Source organism: Salvelinus alpinus, chromosome 6, assembly GCF_045679555.1.
Source record: "Salvelinus alpinus chromosome 6, SLU_Salpinus.1, whole genome shotgun sequence".
Classification (NCBI taxonomy): domain Eukaryota; kingdom Metazoa; phylum Chordata; class Actinopteri; order Salmoniformes; family Salmonidae; genus Salvelinus; species Salvelinus alpinus.
In genome coordinates, this window is record NC_092091.1 from 51881675 (window position 1) to 51896239 (window position 14565).

Consider the following 14565-nt stretch of genomic DNA (forward strand, 5'->3'; position numbering starts at 1 on the left):
AAGCTGTAAACTGAGATTTCTTATTCAATGACTCATAATTTATGCTACAGTGTGTTTGGGTAGTTCTTTACTAAATTATGTTATCACTTTGACTAAGCTTAACATATATCATGTCAAATCATGACTGTTCATGTTAATGACAAATTATAACTCAGTAAGTTATGAAATGCTAACATCAGCTAAGTTGAGCTAAAATGTAATGTCATTTTTCAGAAATGGACATACAATGAAGAGACATAAAGGTAATGACAGTGTAATGACATATTTCTGTTGTAGTCAGCTAGACTAGAACATCTAACATTACCAAATGAAATACACATATTTACACAGTGCCTTCATAAAGTATTTATAACCCTTGACTTATTCCACCCTTTCCTGTGTTACAGACGGAATTCAAAATTGATTAAATATTTTTTTTTTCACCCATCTACACACGGTACCACTTAATGACAAAGTGAAAACATGGTTTATGAAATGTTTGGTAATTTATTGAAAATGAAATACAGAAATATCTAATTTACATAAGTATTCACACCCCTGAGTCAATACTTTGTAGAAGCACTTTTGACAGCAATTACAGCTGTGAGTCTTTCTATGTAAGTCTCTAAGAGTTTCCACACCTGGATTGTGCAACATTTTCCCATTATTCTTTTTTTTTAAGTATTCAAGCTCTGTCAAATTGGTTGTTAATCATTGCTAGACAACCATTTTGAGGTCTTGCCATAGATTTTGAAGTAGATTTAAGTCAAAACTGTAACTCGGCCAGTCAGGAACATTCACTGTCTTCTTGGTAAGCAACTCCAGTGTAGATTTGGCTTTATGTTTTAGGTTATTGTCATCTGCCAGTGTCTGGTGGGAAGCAGACTGAACCTCTGCTTAGCTCAGTTCCGTTTCTATTTTATCCTGAAAAACTCCCCAGTCCTTAACAATTACAAACATACCCATAACACGATGCAGCCACCACTATGCTTGAAAAGATGGAAAGTGGTACTTAGTAATGTGTTGTATTGGATTTGCCCCAAACATAACACTTTGTATTCAGGACCTAAAGTGAACTGCTTTGCCACATTTTTTGCAGTATTACTTTAGTGCCTTTTTGGAATATTTTTTATTTTGTACAGGCTTCCTTCTTTTCACTCTGTCAATTAGGTTAGTATTGTGGAGTAACTACAATGTTGTTTATCCATTTTATCCTATCACAGCCATTCAACTCTGTAACTGTTTTAAAGTCACCATTGGCCTCATGGTGAAATCCCTGACCGGTTTCCTTCCTCTCCGGCAACAGAGTTAGGAAGGAAGCCTGTATCTTTGTAGTGACTGAGTGTATTGATACACCATCCAAAGTGTAATTAATAACTTCACCATGCTCAAAGGGATTTTTTTTACCCATCTACCAATAGGTGCCCTTTGCGAGGCATTGGAAAAACTCCATGGTCTGTGTTTCTAATTCACTGCTCGACTGAGGGACCTTACAGATAATTGTATGTGTGGTGTACAGAGAGGATGTAGTCATTCAAAAAATCATGTTAAACACTGTTATTGCACACAGAGTCAGCCCATGCAATTGAAAAAAAAAAAGTAAACATTTCTAAAAACATTATTCCACTTTGACATACACTATATTGTGTGTGACACAAAACCTCAATTTAACCAATTTTAAATGCAGGCTGTAACACAACAAAAATGTTGGAAAAGTCAATACTTTCTGAAGGCACTGTAAGTAGTGTGAATGTACTGTTCAGAAAAATGTGCTACTTTGTGTCAGAATTCAATTAGACTACATTCTAGTATTCAACAATTCATCAGGTTAATGTGTAACGAATTTCCTTTTGAAGGACAAGAAACATCATCAACCAATTTTCAACTGTTATAGTATGCACTGCTATTGGTTGGTGAACAAAATCATTGAGCTGGCCTGCCAAGTGCACAAACGTGCCCAACAGCAATTACACACCTGAAGGAAATTCAGTTTACATACCACAGTATATGAACCATTTCATAAAAACCAACAACACAAGAAATTATATGTCCAAAAATGTTTTCAATACATTGTCTTCTCTGGTTTGACATTTTGAAAGGTATCATGTTTGACGTTTGAATCCAAATGTTTGCATGATGAAGGTGAAATACCATAAGTCAATTTAATACACCCTTTTGTAACAGGTGAGCATTTTTTAAATGTTATAGATCCATGGCCCAGTGGGTTGTACTGTGACTATACTTTCTTCTACAGTGGAATCAACGCACAGGGTACTTTTTTATACAGTATGTTGTCACAGACAGAAAACTCAAATATTTTTTTTTACACAATTCAGGTTCATAGACTGACCAGCAGCTCCAAATACCTTGTATGTATGTTCAAATTTGTAAAACAAGAAAAACAGAAACCTACAGTATGCATATTCAAAAATGAAGAAAGCACCATTGTACTAAGCATGAGCGTCTATTGTTGCACTGCATAATTGTTCAAAAGGAAAGAACAAGATTAGTGTTTTTAATTTGATTTCAAATCATAACCTGAAATGACTGAATTGAAATTTGAATTCAACCCAACCCTGGTCCTGACTGAATATGAATATAAGCATTATTTCCAATTGCCATTCAGAATTATTCTAAAAGTATTCAGAACGGGCATGAATTGGCAGTATCCATTATTTTTTAAATAATTGCCATTTAAGAAAAGGATCAAAGGGAAAGACAATTCCTTTCCCGTTTCTGTTTACAAGTAAGCAACCACCCAAAACATTGTGAAAACTTAAATAAAAAATACTCATGTATGAATGAATGATTGACTGATGCATTTCTAATTTATCTGAGCTCTCTGTACTCTACTTCTATGCCCTCTTTTTATGGCTGAAGTAGCACGCCAGCCTGTTGTCTGTTCACATAATGCATAATACCTCACAAGTACTAAACACCTACAGTGCATACACACACAGGCACCATATCATTGTCCTCTTACACATGAGTGTAAAAGTTAGCCAAAACCTATAGAGGAGGTTATCCCCTAAAATGTCTCAACTATAGCTGGCTCCCCTAAGCCTAAAGCTACTTGGGAAATGTTTGCCCCAAATACACTATTTGCCAACCTCTGACTCTGAACAACCACTAAATATGTGGCAGGTCCCAGGGCTCCAGCTTTTCTCGGCAACACACTTAGTGTGTTTCTCTTAAGTCTATCCTCATATTATTTGCATATAAAGAGAGTGCCATACGAATGTCATATAAAAGCACATCAAATCACACAATGCAATAACTGTGTGGCCATTACCTGCAAAATTAGGAAACAATGGGTGCAGCTAGTTCAGAGAGAGAAATAAAACGTTTTTCTACTTCTACAGGTCACCTAACAGCCAAGAGAAAAAGGAAACGTGTCAGTTCAGAGAATAAAAAAAATCCCTTATTAAAAATCCTTCCTGGATTGGATTTTGAATTTTTATGATGCATTAAATTGGAATTGACCCACGTGCAAATGCAAATGTTTTCCAATGTATGGTGTAATAGGGTCTACTGATGTCTACTGTCTACTGATTATGTCTACTGATTAAATATTTTTGTTGGGACAATCACACCCGCGCACGCCACACACGTGTGTGACTTTTATGGGCCTTCCATTTAAATTGAAATGTTTACTTATTCTCCCATGAATCATAGCAACTTGTACATTGAATGCTACTGTTTGATGAATGATACTGTATGCTGCAATATATTTTTTCAACAATAATTGTGAGAAACAAAACATATCTTGTTTGGAATTCAAAAAAGAGATGTTTGCTTCACAGGAAGGGAAACATGCTGAATTCAATGTTTGTGGACCCAATAAAGTGTCTAAAATGTTGAAACTTAATAGGAAAACAGTCATTATTTCCTTTTGAATCACAATATTGCAGTGCCTGAATCCAATTGCGTTTGAACAAAAGGGATGGTCTGTAATCTAAATACACATCCGAAAGCAGTCTTACAAAGCAATTAGCTACCTTACAAACAAGTGGTAGGCATAGTTTTACAGATACAGACATGCTACAATGACCACCGGCAGGATAGAGTTGGATGGGGCGGTGATGGTGGCAGGTGGTTGGGCTTGGAAACATTGTGGGTTCAGGTGGAATTTGGTGGACTGGGTGCGAAGAAGGGTGTGAGAAGATTACCATAAAATATCTACTTATCACTGGACAGGCTCCTCAAGAAGCACTCCTGTGTAGAAAAACAACAAAGGATTGTGGTCAGGACACGTAATAAAACTTAATCAGGGTAAGGGTCAATTTGAAAAGGCTTGAATTTGTTTTTGTTTTCTTGGCAAACCTCACACACAATATTTTGACCACATCCACTTTTGCAACAACGGTTCAGTGAATTAAACACTCACATTAACTATTATACCTGTGTGATACTAATTACTCAAGAAATTGTATTCAGAGGATAATTCAGTGGCCTTGTGATTAGAGTGTCTTCCCTGACATTGGAAGGTTTGGGGTTCAATCCCCGGTGAGTCATAGCAAAAAAAGAAAATGGTTGGCACTTGACATTAAGGAGATGGATTTGGGGTAAGGCCTAGTGATATACTGGTGTTCTGTCCAGATGTACTTACATCAAGCTACCTCACACTACAGAAACATGAGACAGGCTCCTATCCTATGGGCTGTTCTGGCTTGGACATGGTTAATTATTTAATTGTATTGACTCAAGTAATTGTATTGATAAAGAGACAGGACACCATTATGTTAGCTTTAGGGACGTCTTTATGAAGATAAAACCAGATATGTTACACAGAGCATTGTGCGTGCTGTAGTACAGTGGTTCCCAACCAGGGGTACTAGGACCCCTGGGGGTACTTGGCCTATCTACAGGGGGTACTTGAGAAGACTCATGAGACCATAGGCCTACTGGTAAAATGCACATGAGGGGGTATTTCTAGGGTACTCCAGGCAGAGCAAAATTAAGTTGATGGTACAGTAACCGAAAAAGGTTGAGATCCACTGCTGTAGTGGATTATGCCACAACAATAACATTGTACTAGCATGCTGTTATTTAAGTGAATATGCCATCGAAGCCGGTGTTTGGAGGATATATTGGCATGGGTGTTGTCAGGCCTGAGACAAAGTATTATAATTTTTATACAACGGGTTACCAACATATTAAAATAATGATTTACATATTTTCATTTAAAAAGTTATTTTGGTTAATTTATTCATGCTAAACTCAGCAAAAAAATGAAACACCCTCTCACTGTCAACTGCGTTTATTTTCAGCAAACTTGTGCAAACTTTTAACATGTGTAAATATTTGTATGAACATAACAAGATTCAACATCTAAGACATAAACTGAACAATTTCCACAGACATGTGACTAACAGAAATTGAATAATGTGTCTCTGAACAAAGGGGGCGGGGTCAAAATCAAAAGTAACAGTCAGTATCTGGTGTGGCCACCAGCTGCATTAAGTACTACAGTGGATCTCCTCCTCGTGGACTGCACCAGATTTGCCAGTTCTTGCTGTGAGATGTTACCCCACTCTTCCACCAAGGCACATGCAAGTTCCCGGACATTTCTGGGGGGAATGGCCCTAGCCCTCACCCTCCGATCCAACAGGTCCCAGACGTGCTCAATGGGATTGAGATCCGGGCTCTTCGCTGGCCATGGCAGAACACTGACATTCCTGTCTTGCAGGAAATCACGCACAGAACGAGCAGTATGGCTGGTGGCATTGTCATGCTGGAGGGTCATGTCAGGATGAGCCTGCAGGAAGGGTACCACATGAGGGAGGAGGATGTCTTCCCTGTAACGCACAGTGTTGAGATTTCCTGCAATGACAACAAGCTCAGTCCGATGATGCTGTGACACACCGCCCCAGACCATGACGGACCCTCCACCTCCAAATCGATCCCGCTCCAGAGTACAGGCCTCGGTGTGACGCTCATTCCTTCAATGATAAACGCGAATCCGACCATCACCCCTGTTGAGACAAAACCGCAACTCGTCAGTGAAAAGCAATTTTTGCCAGTCCTGTCTGGTCCAACGACGGTGGGTTTGTGCCTATAGGCGACATTGTTACCGGTGATGTCTGATGAGGACCTGCCTTACAACAGGCCTACAAGCCCTCAGTCCAGCCTCTCACAGTTTATTGCTGACGGTCTGAGCACTGATGGAGGGATTGTGCGTTCCTGGCCGAGTTCCTAACAACTCGGGCAGTTGTTATTGCCATCCTGTACCTGTCCCACAGGTGTGATGTTCAGATGTACCGATAATTGACGATGCAATTACAAAGCAACTACTAAATTAACTTATAATATAAAACAACATTATTACTTGAGTTATTACAGCGTTATTACATAGGTCTAACATTTCATATAAAGTGTTACCCTTTTGACATGGTCAAAATATTTGGTGTGAGGTTCAGTGTGGTGTTATTATACAGGAATAAGAGCAACTTAATGTAAAGTGTGACCATTGAAAGATACAGTAAAATGTAGTAAAAGTATATAAACCCTTTATGTAAGAGCTGGAGGTCAGCACCACTCCACCTCCTCCTCCCCTTTTTGGAGAGAGGGGCACCCTATAAAAAGTTTAACCTGCTGCAGCCTCGCTCACCCACCTATTCCCCCCCCCCTCCCCCCCAGCATTTGATCTCTCCCAGCAGCTGTCCTCCTCCTGCCTCAGCACAACAAATACTTTACATTGCCTGACCTTTTCTCTCCCGTCGCTATCCCAGCCGTGCCCAATGCTACAACTCAACCCCATCTGACTCCCCTGCCACTGACCCAGCTGACATGTATCCCTCACGCAATTGTCTCAATACACCAACAAGTGTGTGTGTGTGTGTGTGTGTTTGTGAAAGAGAAGATGATGACAGAAGGGGTAGGGGAGGGTGCGTAGAGGTGAAGAATTATGAATTGATTTTGAGTTTCAATATATCCACAAATGTCAATACATAAAGGACAGTGCCAATGGAAATCTCCATTCACATATATGATCGATTTAATATTGAGGAACCCAAATTACAAAAATGTAATTAAGTTAAATGTAGACGTAATTCATAAAATTGTGTGAAATAAATGTTCAACATTTAAACTGTATTTTGTCACAATAACCAGGTTTTCATCCAACGTTTTTATGCCCGTAAAGTACATGCCGGACAAAAAATGTCATGACAGGCCTGATGGAAACAGCAAATTTATCATAAACTTTCCAAATGTCGACAAAACAAAATACGCTAGACAAGGTGGGATTTTTTTGTGTCTGTAAAATTAATAATGCAATAAATGGCAGTGAAGACGCTCTTATATGCAAATATCGATATAATAACATCATATCGAAGTAAACTTGGAGTCACGCGATGACATGTTGTGTGGTCCTCCCACTACGACTCCGGAAAACATTCAGTTTATTAGGCCACAGATTAAATAAATTATGATGAACTTTACAGGGTGGTGAAAGTGCAAGGTGGTGAGCTTTATGCTCCTTTCCAATAAATATCGAGGGTCTTATTCTGGTAACATGATGATTGATGCTTGGCTGCCATTTGACAAATAAAAATAATCTTGCTCTTTTGACCATAATAATCTCATCATATACCCACACTGTATCTGCAAGCGGTTGGCTAGAGTGCACATGCCAATACAAGAGTGGGCACATTCCCTTGAATGTGAAAATTAGATGGAAACCCATTTAACTTGTATTTTTTATTTGGTACATGGGGATTTAAGTGCTAAAGTCATTTTTATGTGCACTACGTCATCATGCACATACTTTTATCTGCAACAAGTCAATTTGATGGAAACACATCTCTGGTGGGAAAATGGGCATATTTTATTTATGCAGATTTTAGAATATTCGCATGAAAATCTGTCCGCCAATTGAATGGAAACCTAGCTAGTGTGGCATTGTATAGCCTATATTTGTCACGCCCTGACCGTAGATTGCTTTGTATGTTTCTATTTTTAGTTTGGTCAGGGTGTGATGTGGGTGGGTATTCTATGTCTGGGTATTCTATGTTGTAGGTCTAGGTTTCTGTTTCTGTGTGTTTGGCCTGGTGTGGTTCCCAATCAGAGGCAGCTGTCTATCGTTGTCTCTGATTGGGATCCATATTTAGGTAGCCTGTTTTCCCACTTTTGTTTGTGGGTGGTTGTTTCCTGTTTAGTGTTTTGTTTTCACCTTTCAGGACTGTTTGTTTGTCGTTTTTGTTGTTTGTCAAGTGTTTTCATATTTTATAAAAAAATATGACCACTTACTACGCTGCACCTTGGTCCTCCTCTCCTTCTCCAGACGACAATCGTTACAATATTGTAGATTACATGTCACTAAACATTTCTACACCTGTTGTATTCGGCGCATGTGACAAATACGATTTGATTACTAGCCTACTATTAACATTATTCCAACGTACTGTACTTAAGGATAACACTTTTTTGTGAGACCTTATAAAATGCTAGTTGTGCATTCTTTCATAAGGTTTTAGTGCAGTGATGTTTAACTACAAATAAAAATCTCCAAAAATATCGAACTAAGGCCGCTAATTGATGAAATTATGAACTATTGTAAGTGGTATATAAGCACTGAGTGATTTTTTTTTTTACACTTAAAGTGATACTTATGGCTTTATTCAATATGTATTGCTGAAGCGTTACAGATTGTGTATAGAATTGTAAAGATAATTGATTGAGCTGACATATACAATGTTTCCCGTGAATGCAGTCTCCGCTAACATTGCCTTTAAATTTCAATCACGCTGTAATGCGGAACTTCGCCTATATGGATTAAATAGAGCCCTTATTCTAATCCATGATAATAATAATTTATTAAACGTTTATAGCGCTTTTCATTACAGACAGAAAGCACTTGTTAAACAAAATAAACAAGAAATTATTTTAAAAGAAATATAGGCTACAAAAGTAACTAGATCAAGTCTGTTTGAGTGCTTCTTGAAGCCTCCAGCAGTTGGGCAGCCGCAGTCATGAACGGATCTGGAAGCTCATAGTCAGCAGAGGTGGCGACCAGAGGGGGTGGCAGGCCGTCTCAGCCTTTTGCAGCTTTACTCTATTGAGACTTTGTGACGAGCTCCCCACAGAGTACATCCCACTCCTTACTTCAGAACAGTACCAGATCAATGTGCGAGGTATTTGAGGTAGGTATGTACATGAAGGCAGGATAAAGTGCCTAGGCGTCAGGATAGATAATAATTAGAGATAAATAAAGAACAGAGTAGCAACAGCAAATGATGAGTGTAAAAGTGGGTGAGTCTGCGCGTCTGTGTGTAATGTGTATGTATGTGTGTTTGTGTTATGTGTGTGTGCGTAGTGTATGTGAACTGTGTGGGAGTGTCAAAGTAGTGAGTGTGCGTAGGGTCAGTGCAAGATACAGTCAGTGGAGATAGTTTTGGTACCATTCATTGACTATTTAGCAATCTGGCTATTCAAATTGCCAGATGTAAGATTACATTGTCCCACCAGTCAATATAATCTTAAACAGTACGATTTCTAAAATAGAAATCTGATTCCACATCACCACTCCTACTCCAAGACGCTTTGCGAATACTTTACTTCAAAAGTATAGGGTAAATTGAAAACAACACAGAAATACATTTTTTCTTTCTTTAGAATTCACTAAAACAAGCACCATCAAGTAGGCCTACCAACTGTGTATAATTATTTAAAGTAAGTACCAGAAAGTATTGTTACCACATCATTTTCTAGCAAACACCAGGTAACTAGTGGAAATACTGGTGTAAAGTAAAGTGCAACTCAACGCAAGTGACTGATTCCTTTGAAGCACTGATAAACTAGTATACCAGATAACTCATTTGGGCCCGATTCAAATTTAGGAAATGTACGCCTTCCCTACGCTTGCCTTCCCTGCGACTCGCCGTAACGGGCTTTGCAGGCGTGGTTCCCCTGCGCGTGCTGAATATATGTAATTCAACCACTGAAAACTCTCCCACTTGCTGGCCAACAGATTTTCTCCTGGAGTTTTCATTCAATAGGGTTTTCAGTACATTTATCTAAAGCCACCCCTTTAAGTTTGGTGTACATTTAATTTGAATTTTCTCCACAGACTATACTACAATATATGGAGAAAACGGTTCAGAATATTAGGGATCAATGAAAGAAAGTCATGTAGACCTAAATACACGCATATTTGTCTACTTTTCAGCACCAATTGGTAGATTAAAAAATACTCTGATCTTGTATGTTATCTATTTATTGTTAGGAAAGTATTCATGAATATAAAAAAAAACAGGTTTGGAGAGACTTTACGCACTAAATATATTGGTCAATCAAAATTACAGTGGTTTGATTCAAAGTGTACAATGGGGGTTGAAGAGTAGTGCTATAAATCTACCCTAATAAAGGTAATCTAAGTATGTAATGGAATGATGCAAAATTTAAGGAAATGAACACTAAACTGACAGTTATAAATGTACAGATGGGTATAGCTGATGGTGGCTACCGAAAGTGGCTAATAGTTTAACATGATACCATTTTTTTTTTGTTATAAGTCGAGGCATATAAAACATACTAGAAATCACAAATCAGGTTTTCCCCTTTAATGTAATTTGCGCATGGCTACAGAGGCCTATAACTTAGGGCTCCAATTTTCATCCTTGCGATTAATAAGGCCAGCATTTCATCAACTTCACTGTGGAAAAGGTGATATGTGACCCGATTCAGGAAACTAAGCGTATGTTGCGACTTCACAGGAGAGCTGTTTGAATGTAAAATATATATTTTTTAATCGAAATGCATTTTTTGGCAGAAATGCCTTCTTGAACATGTGAACATTGATGTGCCTTAATAACAAACTTGTATGCCATCTGTAAATACGAAAACAATTGCTAAATTACGAGCCTTGTTGGTTGAGCCACAGAAAAAGTTAGCAACCTTACCGCTAGCCATTATTGCCTGAGATAATGAGTGGGCTGGACATGCCGAGAGAGGAGTTCGGCTTGGTCTGCCATATTGAAGGCGTCTGTCTATTTGAGCTCGTCAGTCTGTGTTGGTAATCCTGTCGAACACTGCTTTAAAAAATGTATTGTGTAGTGGAGCTGCATAAGTGTTGCTCTCCATTTTCTGGAGGATCAAGTTTTGAAATCCGTGGAATTAGAGTATGATAGCTAAAGAGATGGAGAAAACACCTGTCTCTGGATTACATCTTTAAAACTAAGGGCAACCATGGTATGACATTCCTAACAGGGAGAGGCGTCCATGATGCATGTTGATGTATACAGGTAAGATAGTCTAGCGTTAGCTAGCTACATTTTCAGATATTACACGTTTCTAATTTTGACAGAAAGTGGTTTCATTTCAAGCTTGCTCCCTAGCTGATGTTATTATTTGTTTCCCAGAGCCATTTTCTTTTCTAGTTGAAGCCTAATGTTAGCTAGCTAACACTGGACCTGGTTGGTTAGCTCCCAGCACTGTGGCATTGTTGCCACTTTGTTCATTGTTGTTTAACTAGCTAACGCTATCTGGCTAGCTCGTTAGCTAACGTTACGTGACGTGGGTGATCTTAAACTTTGTTTACCTAGCTAGGTTCATTGTTTACCTAGCTAGATAGTTATGTCTTAAGATACAATGTACTGTTAGCTAGCTAACGTTAGCTGACTGGCTCCCTAGCCGACATTATTATTTGTTTCCTAGAGCTGTTTGCTTTTCTAGTTAGAGCCTAATGTTAGGCATTGTTGGCACTTTGTTCATTCTTGTTTAACTAGATAACGTTAGCTGGTTGGCTCGTTAGCTAACATTATGTGACATGTGTGGTCTTAAACGTTGTTTACCTAGCTAGGTTCATTGTTTACCTGGCTAGCTAACTATATGTCTTTAGCTAATGTGTACTGTTAGCTAGCTAGTTAACGTTAGCTGGCTGGCTCCCTAGCAGATGTTATTATTAATTTCCCAGAGCTGTTTGCTTTTCTAGTTAGAGTCTAATGTTAGGCAGTGTTGGCACTTTGTTCATTGTTGTTTAACTAGCTAACATTAGCTGGCTGGCTCATTAGCTAACGTTATGTGATGTGTGTACAACACCCGTTGAATACGGCCGGTGTCAGTAAACGTCTGCAAAAAAGGGTAATGGAATTGTTGCCAGTAGAGCTGATTAGGCTGTTTTCATGTTATCAAGAGGTAAACAAATCATCGGCCAGAGCGTCAAGTGTGCGATCCGAGATCGAAACGAGATGGGTGGGGCAAAATCTTAAGAGGGTGTGAACGATGCTGAATGGATGTAGACAAAGAAGAGCTCTTCGCCATTTTCTCAAAAGTGAGTTTACAAGTTGATCAACTTTCAAAGCAGAATTACTTTCCCATTGTTCCTCAAATGCAGTATATGATATAGCATTTTGTAGCTCTGAATCTCTACTTTTATCCAATGTAAAAAACACCATTTCACATTTTGCTACATAAGACCAAATCCAGGTGGTGAGTCACATATGTTGATATTCTTCAGTTAGCTGCCATATGACTGTAATTACAGTGCATGGAGAATGGTACTATTTCTATCGGGAAAAAATTAAGCAGATTTTATTCCACTTGGAACCAACAGGTTGCTCAACCTTATTCATTGTTTCAATCAGCCAGTGGTCCATGGAATAATGATCAGCTTAGCCTGCATGAGTGCTCTGTTAAGAGCACAATTGTTCAGGTCACCTTTATGTGACAAGTGTCAAACCCTGAGAATAAACTTGTAAACACACACTCGTCTCATACTATGGAAATAGCCCGCCAGTGTGTAATGAAGAGAAAGGGAACTGTCTATCCCGGACCACAAGTCCAACCAGAGCCCACCCAGAGTCGAATTACCCCCGGGGTGTGTCGTAAAACTAGCAGTGTCTATTAGCGCCATTTGTTACGGGAACAACTCAAACACGCTGGCCGACATGATGTAGTACATCAAATCGTCTGCACAAAATCACATGCCTCTAAACGCTGGGCTGGCCCACATCCAGGGTCTCAAACATTGACTACCTCATACCAGCTATTAGATGTCATGTTGCAAAGGAATTATGGGGCCTATTTCAACTGTACATTTGCTAATGCTTATAGGAATGACTCAATACACATTAGAAAGTATGAAACCCTCCATTCCTACAACTACATCAAAACTTTTATATTTTCAGTCTCTTACTAGAAATGCATTCATTTGAGAGTTCTGAACCTGGCATGTGTGTAAATGTAATATTAATCAAAAAGCCCTTTTGATTGAGCTTTATATAATTGCACACATATTACCAGATATTTACTACAAAATGTAATTTTTAGATGGTACTTATGGTACATAGCAATAACCTATGAATTACACATATGTTACTTAGCCTGTTAAACTCTGAGCAGTTGTCTTGGGCCCTGTACATTCATTTTGTTGAAAATAGAAAGTGACATATCATTTGAAAGCTACAGCCCTTGTCTTTTTGGGAATTGAACTCAAATCTTACTGCTGGCAATGTCATAAGAAACCCTCCGCGACACCACCACCCCTACCTCTCCCCATAAAGGCCATAAATCATGACCTACATTCGTAGTATGCAATGTAGTTCAAGTCACCAAAACTGCAAACATTTAGTATGCATGGAAAGGGTTTACCTTGATGTTCATTGTAAAAGCAATGCATTTCCTTCTCCACCCACATGACCTTGTATGCATTCTCCACATGTGCCGTTGATCTATCTCAATTGTTTTACAATAGGGAAAGTGAATTGGAAAATAAGTTAGACATTTCTTCACCTGTCTGTATCTTATTTCAATAAACAATCTCGATACCTTGAAAGGCCTGATTGCTAGGGTCAATTTGAGATGTCAGGCTTGAAAATCCATTCGGCCATTTTTTCACAGTGACTCAGTACCCAAACCAGACGCAACCGGTTTAAAGTGGCCAAGAGACATCATGTGATCACATACAGCTATCTAGTGCAGGGGTTCCCACATTTTTTCACTCAGGCCCCCCTTCCAGCACAGGGGAACATCCCACTCTCCCAATGCCCGTGCCACATCTATTTCTATGGGCACAAGCACTGTTCATGACATACTGTAAACTGTTCACACCGATCTTGTTGGCGGAGAGAACATTTTGCAGGTTTAAAACCTTATTTTATGCAATTCTACACATTTGGTCAAGAGGTGTAGAGAAAATGTTGCAGTTTTAAAGCAAATTATCTAGAAATTCTATACATTTTAATGTGTATTCATGTCTAATGTGTATTCATGTGAAATTTGAGTGACTCGAACATTACAACAAAATCTATAGGCTAAAAAACCTAGCTAAAAAACTTTAGTTGACATGGGCTAGTTTGATCTGGACATTTCTGGAAAGTTATAAATAACTATCTAAGGTATGCAATGACTGACATGACAAGAGGATTCTACTAGTGCATTCTACTGTTACAACATTCAAGAGTAAGTTGAAAAAATAAGTTCCTAAAAAATAAAAACAGCGTGGAACCACTGGTCTAGTAGGTAAACTGGGAATCAGACATTCCTATGGGAATTTGTGCATGTTTAGAGCGCCACCATTAGGTTAAAGATTGTATTTTTTTTTTTATAAATAATAATTTTGGAACAGTAATTGGTTAACATATTTCA

At 38.6% G+C, this 14565-nt stretch overlaps 1 pseudogene; it reads right to left on the minus strand.

Annotated features, from left to right (window-relative positions):
- Positions 1–14565, minus strand: part of LOC139578837 (uncharacterized protein C4orf54-like) — a 35834-nt pseudogene that overhangs the window by 13361 nt on the left and 7908 nt on the right.